The following is a 12821-nucleotide window of genomic DNA, read 5'->3' on the forward strand; positions in this document are numbered from 1 at the left end:
TGGTGACTTGGGAGCCTGAAGCTATGATAGGTTTCTTCAGGTGAAGTTGAGGTTAATTGATGGGCTTTGTCTAAGAGTCATGTATGAGCAAAACATGTCTTTAAGCACTAGAATTAAGCAAAACAAAACAAAAAAACACTGGAATTACTCTCAGTGGGGAGAGATGCTCACACAGTGAAAGGTAGGGAACTGAGGGGTTGGGAGCTCCCTTGCTCCCATCTCATGCTAACTGGAGGGAGAGGAATGGCAGTGGGTGATTGGGGCTCTGACCTTACAACTTACAGTGTGGTCCATAGACCAGCAGCCATTGATCCCCTGGGAGCTTGCTAGAAAATGCAGACACTTGGGGCCTCCTTCAGTCCTACAGAATCAGAATCTGCATTTTATCAAGATCCTCAAGCGGCTTGTGGGCATTTTATGTTTGAGAAATAGTAGGCTATGGTATTAAGATACACTTTAAGAACTGAGAAGACCTCGCCTCTCTACGTAAAAGGTCCTCTCACTCTCACTTTTGCTCTCGGTGCATGAGCGTGTGTGGATGATAAGTCTGTTCTGCTTGTTTGCTTCACTGCTATAGGAAAGTGGTTTTGGGTAGGTTAGAAGCATCTAGACTTTAGTATTCAGCAGAATTGATGAAGATGGACGTGAGGTTTGTGCTGTGGGATATATGTGTGTGTGTGTTTCTGGCTTATGCTCTCTTATAAGTTTTAAGTGATGAAGCTACTGTGTGTGTATGCCCTGTCACACAGGCCCCATCCCCATATGTGAGAAAGGGCGTCTCTGCCAACTATTAGGAATCAGACGTCAGAGAAACCAGCAGACATATTCCTCGCGTACACGAAGTGTGCTTCACAGGCACGGAGCGAGCACGGAAGGAGTCGATGACTTTGGATGAGCTCTATAAGCAAGGACCTCCTGTACGATCACGGGTCGTTAGTTTTGATCACTGTACCTGCAAAGAATAAAAAAGCTCACCGCCGCTGGTCCCAGGAGCGCAGACACTCCGTCTTGTGCTGCCCCCTGCTGGTTAAGGCGCCTTAGACGCGCCGCACTTAGCCGTGAATTTCTCTTCTCCCCACACCTGCTTCTTTTGTTTATCTCTGTATTTACGCCTTTATAATTACAATTTCACAAGTGAATTACTGTTGTTAAAATTTTCAAGTAACAGAGTCATTAAAAAAAGAGATAGAGCGCTTTCCTTTCCGTTCCCCCTCCTTACTGGGCTACAGGAGGGCGGGCTATGGTGTGGTGGGCTCTGCTGCCCCTGCTGACGCCCTTACCCAGCAAAGGTCCCGGGGCGCAGAGAGGGCACTTGGAGCATCTGCGGAGTGAATAAAGGGACTGCCACTGTCAGGTTGATGTGCTCCTTTCCTACACATTTAAAGTCCTAGAGACAGTCTACTTTTGTACATATATGGGTTCACACTGCAGGCATGTTTCCTCACTTTTTGCTCGTAGTATACCTTGGGGATCTTCCCGTGGCTGTCTGGACAACACTTCCTTTTTATTCACCACTGACTAAATACATCGTCTTCGTGTGACAGATCCCATATGGATGGTGTCGAAGTTCCTCCTATTTTGCACTATGTCCAGCCGTGCTGCTTGCACAGGCCTCTTGCCCAGATACAGTTGTCCCCAGGAAAGACACCTGACATGGACTACTGGTGGCAGGACTCCTCCTTCCCATGCCTTTCATTGGGTCCAAAGACTGAAAACCTGAATCTCCCTGAAACACAACTAGACGGAAGGAAACTCCTTTCCCTGGGATTGGTGGCGAGTGTCCGTCCTGGGCTCGTATCCTGCGCTTGGACAACACACTCACACGCGTGCACACACACACACACACACACCCATCCTATCCCAGCCTGCTCGCTAGGGAACCTAATTGTAAAACCTGAGCTGATGAGTGTTAGCATATCCTACGGAAGCACACTGAACTGAGGGTCCTGAGGTTTGAGTTCTAATATAGGCTTTGCCAAAAAATTACCTAAAAGTGTTGAAGAAATGATCCATTCTTTCTGAGCCTCAGTTTCTTCCTCCTTAAAGTGGGTTGGGAGGAGAATGACTAGGAACCGACACTTGCACAGCCAGCCTTCCGGGGTGAGGCTTCGGTCCACCGCCCTTGACCCCAGGTTGGATGTGGGAGCCAAGAAATAGGAAGCTGACATGTTGAAAGAACGTCAGCTCCTCCCGGGTGAGGTCAGAGCCAGCCACTGGTGACCTCTGCCCGGTCAGCAGGTCAGCAGCCCCACCTTCCCCGGAGCTGCGGCAGCCAGTTCCTCCCCTGCTCCTTGGCAAGGGCATGATTTGCATCTGTGCAGAGGGAAGCCTGGAGAACACCAACCCCACGTGTTGCTTGGTGATTGGCGATCTTCTGAGGGCTACCCGGCCACAGACTCTGCTTGGCTCTTCTTGCCAGAGTGACAGGCACTAACGAGAGCGGTAAGGACAAAGCCCTGGAGTCCCACCTCCCAGGCTTGAACCCCGACCCTGCTGTGCCTTATCAGTTGAGTGACCTGGAGCCACTGACTCAGACTCCTGTTTCCTTGTCTTTAAACTGGGGATAATGTTAATATAGCTTTGATGGAGTGTTGTAAGGATTCAAAGAAAGTTCTTTTAATTTTTTTTCCCTTTGCTTTTTCCTTTGTTGACAGAACATTCATTCCAGTGATCCATATAACATAAAAAGCCCATATAGTTTCTCATCATGAAAATATAAAATTTGAAGTAAAGGGTTAGTTATAAAACCCAAAAAGCTGGCATCTGGGAGACTTGATCCAGAGGCTGGCGTAGAAAGTGGGTGGGGAGGTAAGAAGCTCTTGGACGAGGGCTGTAGGTGAGTCTCCAAGAAGGACCAATTTGCCAGGTGGGTCTTTGCTAAAGCTAGTAATGCTTCCTCTGAAAGTTTCCCAGGAGCACAGATCTTGGTCTGTTTCATTCATTGCTCTATCTATCCCTAGTGCCTTCAAGAGTGTCTATAGCACAAAGGAGGTATTTATATGTTCATATTTAAATTCCACAGTTCCTATATTCTTTTATCTTTTGCTTATTACTTTCATTCCCAGCTTTATTGAGATATAATTGACATATAACATTGTATGAGTTCTAGGTGCACAACATAATGATGTGTTATATGTATATGTTGCAAAATGATTACCATAATAAGCTTAGTTAACATCCATTGGCTCAGGTAGCTAACTATTTTCTTTCTTGTGATGAGACGTTTTAAGATGTACTCTCTTGGCAACTTTTGAATGTACAATAGAGTGTTGCTAATTGTGGCAACTTTTGAATGTACAATAGAGTGTTGCTAATTGTGGCAACTTTTGAATGTACGATAGAGTGTTGCTAATTGTAGTCACCATGCTGTGTGTCATATCCCTAGGACTTACTTAGTTTGTAACTGGCAGAATGCATTGTTTGAACACCTTCACCCGTTTCTCCTACACCCCTCTTCCTGCCTCTGGCAACCACCAATTTGTTCTCTGTTTCTATGAATTTGGTTTTTTTAGATTCCACACATGGGTGACATTGTGAAGTATTTATCTTTCTTTGAGTGACCATTTGCAGCAACTGTTGTTGCAAATGGCAGGATAGCCTTCTTTTTTAATTTTTTTTAAAGATTTTATTTATTTATTTGACAGAGAGAGAGAGAGAGAGAGAGAGAGAGAGACAAGTAAGCAGAGAGGCAGGCAGAGAGAGACTGGGGGAAGGAGGCTCCCTGCCGAATAGAGAGCACAATGTGGGGCTCAATCCCAGGACCCTGAGACCATGACCCGAGCCAAAGGCAGGGGCTGAACTCACTGAGCCACCCAGGCGCCCCAGGATATCCTTCTTTTTTAATAGCTAAATATTACTCCATTAAAAAATAGATATTTAAATATATACATTTGCTAATATTGTTATTTATATATATCTCACATATATATATCTTACATTTTCTTTTTTTTTAATATTTTATTTATTTGACAGAGAGAAATCACAACTAGGCAGAGAGGCAGGCAGAGAGAGAGGAGGAAGCAGGATCCCTTCGGAGCAGAGAGCCCGATGCCGGGCTCGATCCCAGGACTCTGGGATCATGACCTGAGCCGAAGGCAGAGGCCTTAACCCACTGAGACACCCAGGCACCCCTTACATTTTCTTTATATATATTTATGTCTCACGTTTTCTTTATCCAGTCATCTGCCCATGGACACTGAAGTTGTTTCCATGTCTTTGCTCTTGTAAATAATTCTGCAGTGAACATGAGGTGTAGATCTCTCTCTAAGAAGGGATTTCATTTACTTCAGGTAAATACCCAGAAGCGGAATTGCTGGATCATATTGCTGGTAGTTCTATTTTTAATTTGTTGAGAAACTTGCATACTGTTTTCCGTAGTGGCTGTACCAATTTACATTCCCACCAACAGTGTCCAAGAGCTTCCTTTTCTATACATCTTTGCCAACATTTGTGATCTCTTATCTTTATGCTAACAGCCATTCTAACAGGTGTGAGGTGATATCTCATTGTGGTTTTGGATTTGTGTTAATCTCCTGATTAGTGTTGTTGAGGACCTTTTCATGTACCTGTTGGCCAAATGTCTGTCTTTGGAAAAATGTCTATCCTGTTCCTTTGTTGATTTTTTAATCAGAATCTTGGGTTTTGTTTTTTTTTTTGTTGTTGTTGTTTTTGCTATCGAGTTGTATGAGGTTTTAAAAAAATATATTTTGGATAATAACCCCTTATCAGATACATGATTTGCAAACATTTTCTCCCATTCTATCGGTTGCCTTTTCATTTTATTGATGGTGACTTTTTCTCCCTTTGAGTGCATAATTACTGCTCAATACATGTCTTTATTATGAATATTCAGAACAGAGCATAACACCTAGACCAAATAGGTGCTCCAGACATGTTTGATGAGTATATGACAGCTGCGTGAATGAGCTGGAAATGAGGAGCCACATTTTAGCTCTGTTTCTGCCTTTGACTTCATCTACCACCAAGCTTACAGCTCCTCCTGACTACCGGCCTTCCCCAAACCTGCCTCTAATTTCCTATCCTAGAATTTTTCCGTGGGGCTTTTTCTCCATCTGGAAAGCTCTTTTCATTTACTTCTGCTGTCAGAATTCCATCCTTCAAGAGGCAAACGACATGCCACCTCCTCTGTGAAGCTTGCTCTGTTTCTCTAATTTGTAGTGCTTCTTCCTTCTCATATTTGCAACATATTTCATCGTTGATGATTCCCACATTTATATTTTCAGTCCAAATCTTTCTTATGCGCTCCAAACTAGTGTCTTCAAGTGTCTACTCAGTATCTTCATCTGGATGTCTAATAGACTCAATCCAATGTAATCTGTCCACCCCTCACCCCTCCATCCCCACAGCTATGCAGGCTCTCCCATCTCAGTTAAAGGCAACTCGATCTTCCTAGGTGCCCAGGTCAAAACATTAGTCATCCTGATGCGTGCCTTTCTCTTACATCCTACTCTTAGTCCATCTGGAAATCTTTTTAGATCTTCTTGGAAATATCCAAAATTAGAACGCTTCTCACAACCTCCACTGTTACCATCATGGTCCCAATCAGGGCCAGTTGACTGCACCCCTCCCCTCCCCTCACGCACAACCCATTTTTACAGAGCAGCCAGAGTGAGTCTTAGTAAAATATAGGTCAAACCATCAGTCTCCTGCTAAAGATCCCACAGGAGCTCCACGTTTCACTTAAAGCAAAAGCCAACATTCTTGAAACAGCCTATCAGGCTTTACAAAACCACAGACCCCATCTGTTAGTCCTCTCCTGCAGCCTGCCTTCTCCAGACTCCAGGAATCCTGCTCTCTGCTGGCCCCTTCTGGCCGAGGAGTGCTATTGCTAACTCTCAAGGGCCTGACCATGCAGGTTTACCTTACCTCTGTCCACAGCTTGGTAAACAGTCTTTATACTTAACACTCTTCAGTTACTCCTTTTAAGGTGCTGCTTCCTGCCTAATCTTCAATGATCTCTTACCCGGCCTCACGTTGTTTAAGCAACACTTTTGGGATATTGTGGTTTATAAGAAAAACATTTATTTGTCATTAAGATGATCAAAATATATTTCTCATATATATTTGGTCTTCATGCGGAGTTCACAACTCTCCAAACCTTGGAACTTCCTTGGTGCTGAAAGTGATAAAGATGTCTCTTTTATGTTAATAAAGTGGCTTTTGAAACTAACCTAAGGATGGCTTGCCAGGAGAACCAAACATGTAATTAGATAATTGGAACTTTTTAAAGAAAGATTTTATTTATTTGACACAGAGAGAGAGAGAGAGAGAGAGAGAGCGAGAGAGCGCACAGGCACGGGGAGTGGCAGAGGGAAAAACAAGGAGCAGGGAGCCCAATGCAGCACTCGATCCCAGGACTCTGGAATCATGACCTGAGCCAAAGGCAGACACTTAACCAACTGAGCCACCCAAGTGCCCCAAGAAGACTGGAACTTTCGGTCCCACCTCTGACCTCTGGGGAGGGGAGAAGGCCCAGAGGTTGAATCAATTGCCAAAGGCCAATGATTTAATTAGTCATGACTATGTAATGAAACTTCCATAAAAATGCAAGAGAACAGGGTAGGGAGAACTTCCGGTTTGGTGAGAGCCTGGAGATCTGTGAGAATGATGTACCTGGAGAGGTCATGGAAGTTCTGTGCCTTCACCATACCTTTACCTATGCATCTCTTCCATCTGGATGTCCCTAAGTTATATCCTTTTATAATAAACTAGCAGTCTATTAAGGAAAATGTTTTCCCACATTCTATGAGCCATTCTAGCAAATTAGTCAAACGCAGGGAGGAAGTTTTTGGAACTTCTGATTTATAGCCACGTGGTCAGAGCACAGGTAATAACCTGGGTTTGCAACTGGCATCTGAACTTGGTGTGTGTGGGGTGCAGTCTTGCAGAACTGAAACCTTAACCTATAGAATCTGATCTGTTTCTGAGTAAACAGTATCTGAATTGAGTTGAATTCTTGGACACTCTGATTGTGTCTGAGAATTGCTCCTTGGGGGTGTGGGAAGCACCACTCCTCCCATGTTGGAATTGGTATGACAACCAATTTTTCTTTCCACCCTGGTCTTCCTCTAGCATGCTAGGCACACTCCTGCCCTAGGGTCTTTGCATTGGTTCTTCCCTTTTCTTGGTATACTCTTCTGGATGTACATGGATCCCCCCCTCTTGTCTTCAAATCTTTGCTCAGTTGTCACCGTCTCAGTGATCATATTTCTTTGTCCTAATAAAATTATAGCCCTTCTACCCTGGCATTTAGTCCTTTTAAAAAATAATGCTTATCATATAATTCATGATGTTATTTATTTATTTTTCACTTATTTATTGTGATTTTCACTATCTTTATCCTCTCACTAGATTATAAGATCCTTGAGGGCAAGGATTTCATCTGTTTTCACTGATAAATATCCACTATTAGAATAATGTCTGGCATATGGTAGGTGATAAGTGAGTGTTTGTTGAATGAGTAAATGTTTGAATATATCCCGCTTTGTTTTCAAAGGATCCCACCATGAACTATATAACCCAAGTGCTTACCTCATTACTCCAACTAAATAGTGCATTCTCCAAGAGGAATAATTAGCATTTATACCTGAGATTGCAAGGCAGAAGCCCTAAGGCTGGACTTAGCCTACAGGCAAGTTTACTTAAAGTATTGGTGCACACCATGTTTCAAATACTATTTTGATTCATCTTTCCAACATTAAGATATGGAGGATATTTCACTTGAAGATGTGGATTCCTGGTTTCTATACAAAAACAGAAGTTCTGGTCATATTTTACATTATGTTTCTCATTCTTTAACAGCTGAACAGGGCCTTTCCCCTTAGACTGGGAATGTCCTCTCCTATGCCATTAGGGCTATACCTCTTCCTAGTGTTTCCTTGACCTCTTCTAAAGCTGGTGTCAGTCAGCAACTCCACTAAGCTCTTGTAAACAAAGAAGTCTGCAGCCTCTTGTGGTCAAGTATATATCAGGGAGACAATAAATGTTTGATAATGATGATGTACTAATTATGATGTAGAAAGGAGTCAAATTTCCATTTCATCTACTCTTCTCTTTGGCAAGTTCTCTTCATTTACTTGTTCTATCAATTAGTGTTGATGCCTCCAAATATAATTATGGATATATCTTTTTCTTTTTTTTTTAGTTACATCACTTCACTTTATGTATTCTCAAATTCTATTATTAAGTGCATATATGTTTTTGATTGTGTCACTCCTGAAGAAGACCTGAAATATATCAGAGGAACTGAAGGACACAGAGGACGTGATCAACCAACTTGTGGTTGATGACCTGAAAGATGCTATCTGCCAACCCGACTTAATTAACATAAATAGAACCTGATGGCAAAGCTAAAAAAAAAATAGCAAAATAAGCATTCTTTTCAGATATACATGGGAACATTCACTAAGGTAATTTATATTCTGGGCCACAAAACTAATCTCTACAAATTTATAAGAACTTAAATAATACAAAACATGTTCTTTGATAATAGTAAGATTAAACTAGAAGTGAGTAAAAGAAAGATATAGCAAAAAGCTCTAAATAATTAGAAATCTAAAAAATACACTTCTAAATAACCCATGGATCAAAGAAGGAATCATGAAGGAAATTCTAATGTATTTTAAGTTAAACAAATGGAAACACAACATAAGAAAGGCTCAGGGGAAAATGTGTAGAATTAATTACTTACGAAGAAGGAAAGTCTCACAACAATGGTCTTCACTACTACCTTAAGAAATTATAAAAGGAAAGCAGGTTAAACACAAAGGAAGCCAAAGGAAGGAAACAGAGAGCAGAAATCAATGAAGTAGAAAATAGAAAAACAATAGAGAAAAGTCAATGGAACCATAGTTTATAAATTTCTAGCAGTCTAATCAAGGAAAAAGAAGAGAGAATATGCCAGTTAGCAACATCATAAATGAAAGAAAGGACTTTATTATAGATCCTACAGAAATTAAAAGGTTAGTGATGGAATATTATGGCCAACTTTATGCTGATGAACTTGAGAACTTACATGAAGTGGGAAAATCGCCTGAAAGACTGAAATTTCCAAAGCTCACTCAAGAGGAAACAAATAGGGGTGCATGAGTGGTGCAGTCAGTTAAGTGGCCGATTCTTGATTTCAGCTCAGGTCATGGTCTCAGGGTCCTGGGATCCAGCCCTCCTTCAGGTTCTGTGTTCAGCGGGGAGTCTGCTTGAGGAATCTCTCTCTCCCTCTGCCCCTCCCCGACTTGTGCTCGCACATGCACATCCTCTCTTTTTCTCTTTCAAATCAATTAATCTATCTTAAAAAAAAACAAAAATGAAGAAATATAGGCTGAGTAATGCTATATGTATTTAAAAAAATTGAATTTGTAGCTATAAAATTTCCAAAAAAGAAAACTCCTAGGCCATATAAGTTTGGTGGTGAATTTTGGCAAATACTAAAGGAAGAAATAATAGCATTCTAGAGACATTTTTCCAAAAAAATGGAAGAGGGTAGAACATTTTCCAATTTATTTATGAAGCCAATATTAACCTGATACCAAAATCAGACAAAGGTATTACATGAGAAGAAATCTAAATCCCAAATATACCTCATGGACAGAGATGCAAAAGTCTTCAGCAACATGTTAGCAAATCAAATTCAGCAATATATTAAAAGGCTAACACATAATGAACAAGTGGGGGATGCAAGGTTGTTTCAACATCTGAAAATCAATCAATGTAATTTACCATATCAGCAGATGAGAAAAGAAAAATAACGATTTCAATGATGCAGATGAAGTATTTTAGCAAAATTCAACATCCATTCTTAATAAAATCTCTAAAGAAACATAGCTTCATAGCTATGAAACCGAGAAATCTGTTCACAATGTCCCTTTGCCTAAAACCTTATACCATTTCTATTGTTCCTGTCCCCTATAACTCTAGTACTCTCCCAGCTTCCTACACCAGCACTCACTCATTCATTCAGGATCTCTCGTATCCACTGTGTGGTAGGCGCTGGGGGACACAGCAGTGAGCAAAATAATAAAAATTCTCTACCTTCATGGAACTTACATTCTAGCAGGTTAATGTGGCTCTTCATGGCTCCCTGCAAAATGCTCGGTGGCCTGTAATTCTCTCACACTTGTCATTTCCTTCCAGGCACAGGACCTCTGAGGGACATGCTGGTCCCTCTGGAATAATTTTCCTTCCCTCCCATTTTTTTTTTTTAAGATTTTACTTACTTATTTTAAGGGTTGGGGGACAAGCAAGGGGGAAGGGCAGAGGGAAAGATTAGCAGGTTCTCCACTGAACAGGGAGCATGATGGACGTGGGGCTTGATCCCAGGATCTTGGGATCATGACCTGAGCCAAAGACAGATGCTTAACAGACTGAGCCACGCAGGTGCCCTTCCCTCCCATCTTTTTCTGTGTAATTCTTACTTATTGTTCAGATGTTAGCTGGAGTCACTTCTGTGGGGAAGTCCTCCTTGATACCTTTGCCTAGATGCCTCCTCTTTTATATACTCTTACTGTGTTTACCTTCCCCCTCATTAGAGCCCTTATTGTATAATTATTTATGAGACACTCTGACCTCTAGGTCTCCGATAGATTCTGGGTTCTGTGAAGGCAGGGTCTCTGTTTTCACTCACTAGCGCCCAGTACAGAGTAGGTGCTCATTCAATATTGTTTAAAAGACTGAACTTGTGCCAAAACTTTATTCAACTTTTTATTCAACTTTGGCCTGGAATGGGATAAGAACTGGTCTAAGAACCTGCTCAGGAAATAGCATCCAAGATGTGGGGAAAAGGGAATCCTGGTGCATGGTGGTGGGAACGTACACGAGTGCAGTCACCGTGGGAAACTGTGGAGTTTCCTCAAAATATTAAAACTAGAAATACTATGTAGTCTAGAAATTCCACTGCTGGGTACCTCCCCAAAGAAAAGGAAAAAAAGGGGCGCCTGGGTGGCTCAGCGGTTTAAGCCTCTGCTTTCGGCTCAGGTCATGATCCTCAGGGTCCTGGGATCGAGCCCCACATCGGGCTCTCTGCTCAGTGGAGAGCCTGTTTCTCCCTCTCTCTCTGCCTGCCTCTCTGCCTACTTGTGAGCTCTCTCTCTGTCAAATAAATAAATAAAATATTAAAAAAAAAAGAAAAGGAAAACAAAACACTGATTTTAAAAAGATATGCACCCCTATGTTGCTTGCAGCATTATTTACAATGGCCAGGATATGGAACCAGCTTGTGCCCATTGATAGATAAATGGGTACAGAAGTGGTATTTACACACAATGGAATATTATTCAGCCATAGAAAGGATGAAATCTTCTCATTTCTGACAATATGGATGAACTTGGATTGTATGATGTTAAGTGAAATAAGTCAGACAGAGAAAGACAAATACCATATGATTTCACTGATATGTGGGATCTAAAAAGTAAAACAAATGAACACACATATAGACACACACAATAGAAACAGCTCTTAAATACAGAGAACGAATTGGTGGTGGCCAGAGGGGAGGGGGTAGGGGATGGGCAAAATAGATGAAGGGGATTAAGAGGTATAAACTTCCAGTTGTAAAGTAAAGAAGTCAGAGGGACGAAAAGTACAGCATAAGAAATATGTCAATAATATTTAATGACCTTATATGGTGACAGACAGTAACTACACTTACCCTGGTGAGCACTGCAAAATGTATAAAATGGTTGAGTTTTTACCTTGTATCCTTGAAATGAACATAGCATTGTATGTCAACTACACGTCAATAAAAAAAAAGAAAGAAAGCGGCACCCAAGGAAGCATTAAGTAATTTATCAGTGGTCTGTAAATTAGTCATCCACCTGTCTAACCTTGTTTGGATTCAGCGTGTACTTTTCCCGCTTCCTTTGTGAGATCTCATGGGAGGCTTCTGAAGTCCAACTCCTACATCACCCTCATTCCTCTGCTCTGCTGACTTATCCACAAGGCAAGTGAGGCTCGTTTCGTGCAAGCAGATCTGCGCATGCTCTTTCCAGACGGGATGCTCGATCTGTAAGGTGCTGGGCTCCATCAGGCTATTTCCCAGATCCCTTCTGACCAAAGCTTTGGGAGCAGGGGCTGGGGCCCCGCACACTCACCAGCGAGGAGTCGCTCCCCGGTGCTGCTGGGGTTCACAGCCCCACCTTCACCCAGAGAGCCCAGGGAGGTGTGCCCAGGGAGACGCTGGGTGGGGATGGCTTTCTCATTGGCAGGCAAGTCAGTGTGGGCCCAGTCAGTCCGGGGAGAACAAGAACAGCGGCCTGGATGTCTGGGATGGTCTCTGCCCTCCTCCTCTACCCTGGCCTCCCCCGCAGGAACCTAACTGTGCATCTCAGTCCTAGAATGTGAGGAATGTGCCAGAGCCTGATAGGCCTGAAGCGATCTGCAGAGAGGCAGGGAGGAGCGCTGCTCCTCAGTCAGAGGCCTGAGAATGTGAGGACTCTGGGTCCTGAGGGCCGGGTTGCCCCTCCCCTCCTCCCTGGGCCTCCTGCAGAAGCCGGATCTCAAAGGTTCTTTGTGCACTGAGCTGGCTTCGGGTCCCTCCGGTGTCTGCTAGGAGGTTGGAGAAAGGGCACTGTTAGAAAGGTGCCCCCACCAGCCTGTTCAAGCTCATGTCCCTTGGTCTCTCACCCCTGAAGGATGACACAGACAATTGTTTCTGCCTCCTAGGAAGCAGTCTGTCCTCTGTCTGTTGGCTTTTACTATTTTTTTCTTTTTTTTCTTAAAGATTTTATTTGACAGACAGATCACAAGTAGGCAGAGAGGCGGCAGGGGCGGGGGGAGGCAGGCTCCCCCCTGAGCAGAAAGCCCGATGC

This window comes from Meles meles, chromosome 3 (assembly GCF_922984935.1).
Source record: "Meles meles chromosome 3, mMelMel3.1 paternal haplotype, whole genome shotgun sequence".
NCBI lineage: Eukaryota > Metazoa > Chordata > Mammalia > Carnivora > Mustelidae > Meles > Meles meles.